The sequence below is a fragment of the Nannospalax galili genome, unplaced genomic scaffold (assembly GCF_000622305.1).
Source record: "Nannospalax galili isolate Female #2095 unplaced genomic scaffold, S.galili_v1.0 scaffold4463, whole genome shotgun sequence".
NCBI classification, from domain to species: domain Eukaryota; kingdom Metazoa; phylum Chordata; class Mammalia; order Rodentia; family Spalacidae; genus Nannospalax; species Nannospalax galili.
In genome coordinates, this window is record NW_008348873.1 from 1,592 (window position 1) to 4,450 (window position 2,859).

At 43.9% G+C, this 2,859-nt stretch overlaps 1 long non-coding RNA gene across 1 annotated transcript in view; it reads left to right on the forward strand.

The window, feature by feature from the left end:
- LOC115072530 overlaps window positions 1–2,351 on the forward strand; it is a 3,942-nt gene extending 1,591 nt beyond the window's left edge. The window contains exons 3-4 of the long non-coding RNA XR_003851581.1: window positions 1,651–1,735; window positions 2,143–2,351. This is a non-coding gene — a long non-coding RNA (uncharacterized LOC115072530). The remainder of the gene's footprint in view (window positions 1–1,650; window positions 1,736–2,142) is intronic.
- The last annotated feature ends 508 nt before the right edge of the window (window positions 2,352–2,859 follow it).

Below are 2,859 nucleotides of genomic sequence, written 5' to 3' on the forward strand. Positions count from 1 at the left end.
AGGTGGTTACCTTCTAGGGTGTATTAATTACTTTTCTGTTGCTGTGATAAAATACCATTAACAGGAAGCAGGGAGCTCACATCTTCAATAGCAAACAGGAAGCAGAGAGAGTAAACAGAAAGGTGGATGAGGAGGCTATGAACTCCCAAAGCCCACCCCAGTGACATACTTCCTCCATCAAGGCTCTGTCTTCTAAAGATGCGTGACCTCCTAAAACAGTCCCAGCAACCGGGAACCAAGTGTACAAATACATGGGCCTAACAGGGACATTTCTCATTCAAACCACTACACAGGGTCCAAGGAAAGCCCTTCCTCTCTCTGGTCTACTTTCATCCCTCAGCAAATCCAAGTCAGCTCCCTCACTACTCATTTTAGATGTGCCCTTCCTGCCCATTTGGATGCTGGTGAGAAGTTAGAGTTCCATGCAGCATCCTAGTTTAAGTCAACACTCCAGTGCTTAACCTCACTTAATACAGGCAGCTTAAAATGGCAACTATCATTTTGTTCTCAGAGATCCACTAATATCCATGCAAAAATATTTTATTTTATTTATTTATTTTATTTTATTTTATTTTTTTGGTCTTTTTGAGACAGGGTCTCCCTGTAACCCCAGCTGTCCTGGAACTCACTATGTAGACCAGGCTGGCCTTGAACTCACAGAGATCTGCCTGCCTCTGCCTCCCAAGTGCTGGGATTAAAGGCGTGCGCCACCACGCCTGGCCCGTCCTCAATATTTTAATAGGTCCATGTGCTCATATGGTATACTACCATACTACTTGGACAAGCCTATATGACATTTTTACCTTTAGAAATAAGTTGTCAGTCTGTGCCTCATGGGCCAAGCTGGACAGGTTGTGGTGTCCACGTGTATAATGAGGTGCAGAGTCATCCTGCCTCCACATTTGCACTCAGAATGGAGCCACATGCTGCTTGTAAATTGAGTCACCAGGGTTAAGCACAGCTTGAAAGTCACTGTAATATACAAAATGGAGTAATGTAGGGCAGAGCACAGCCTAATCTCAGCCCTGTCCTTGAGGGATGGGGTACCTTGGGAGCATTTTCCAATCCCAAGTATCCCTTAGCAAAGGGTCCCGTAGTCCCCCAACATCCCCACCAGGGAAGGCTGGATCATGCTGGGTGTCATCCAGGAATGATCAGCCACGATGCCAAGGTAAAAGTACTTTCCTGGTCAAAATTGACGTAGGTGTGTGTGTGTGTGTGTGTGTGTGTGTGTGTGTGTACACGTTGACATTCATTAGGCTTGGTATAAAGTTTTTATTTTGTTTTGTTTTTTGAGACAGGCTTTCCTTGTAGCCCAGCTTGCCTGGAACTTACTATGTAGACCTTGGTCTCACAGAAACCCACCTGCCTCTGCTTCCTGAGTGCTGGGATCAAAGGTGTGCACCACTCTGCCCAGTCCAGATTATGTTTGGTTTTTTTTTTTTTTTTTTTTTTTGGTCTTTTTGAGACAGGGTCTCCCTGTAGCCCCAGCTGGCCTGGAACTCACTATGTAGACCAGGCTGGCTTTGAACTCACAGAGATCCGCCTGCCTGCCTCCCAAGTGCTGCGATTAAAGGCGTGCACCACCACGCCCGGCCCAGATTATGTTTTTTAATTTGGTCTTTTTGTTTCTACATTTCTCCCTGACAGATCAGCAATGTCAAATCATTGACAACTGATGAAAATTTCCTTCCTCTGGAACTGTCTCAGAGATGAGGCGTTTGGAGAGGTCCTGGTTGGTATTGCTATAGGGTCATTGCATAGGGTTATAGGACCCTAGGGAATAGAAGGCTGGAGCTGAGTTTTTGTAGAGTGGTAGTTATTGAAGGTTGAAAGCCAGACTGTGACATCACTTGGAGATCAAGAGGTCCTTGGTGATGGGAGACAGAGATCAGGTGTTGGTATAGATGGTAATGGGTTGATATCCTTGAGACAATACCACCAGGAGCTTAATGACCTTTGATCTTAAGATACCACTTATACCAGAAGGGGCCAAAGAAACAAAGAATAAAAACAAGAAAGGAGTGATAAATAAGAGGAAAAGGAAAGATGGTTAAAAGGGACACTGTAGGGTGATTTCAGGAAGATAGGAAGTATGACAGCAGTTACTGTGAAGATGAGAAAGTGTGTGTCCATTTATAGGAGCCCAGCAATGTTGTGGTAAAGGGAAAACAAGATGAAGGCCATGATTTGAGGTAAGTGATGACCTCAGTCCATGAGTGTTCACTGGGATCTGGAGGTGTTTGAGGGTGAGTTCCCCTGGATCCTACCAGAAGACCAGAAGGATATCTGTAAGAGGCTCATGGGAATAGGCTATTTGAGCTTCTGGGGGTGGAGCAGTTTTAACTTTGGACAGATGAATCTGTGGTGACAGGCCTTGTAACTCAACTGTAGCTGAAGATGTGAGGAGGATTTGATAGGGTCAAGACAGCTTTGAGTGGCCTTTTATCTTGTGGGATGCTATGTGTCTGTGTTGTATGTATGAGAACATGTTTGGGTATGTACATGTGTGAGTGTGGATACAAGTAGACACCAGAATTCAATGTGTATCTTTTGCAATCATCTTATTTTTGGAGATAGGGTCTCTCACTGAAGTTGGAGCTCACAAATTAAACTAGGCTAGCTAGCCCCAGGAACCCTCCTGTCTCTGCCCCCTCAATGCTAGTATCACAGGTGTGTACCACACTTCACTTTTTTAATCATTTTAAAATTTTTTTAATAACTACATGATTATAAGAAGCATTTTACTACAGCTTTAACATATTCACTAACACACTCCAGAGCAAGAGTACATCTCTTTCACAAGTGGGTGCAAGTTTCTAGGTTCACAGTTGAATTAATACAGTTATACAATATTGA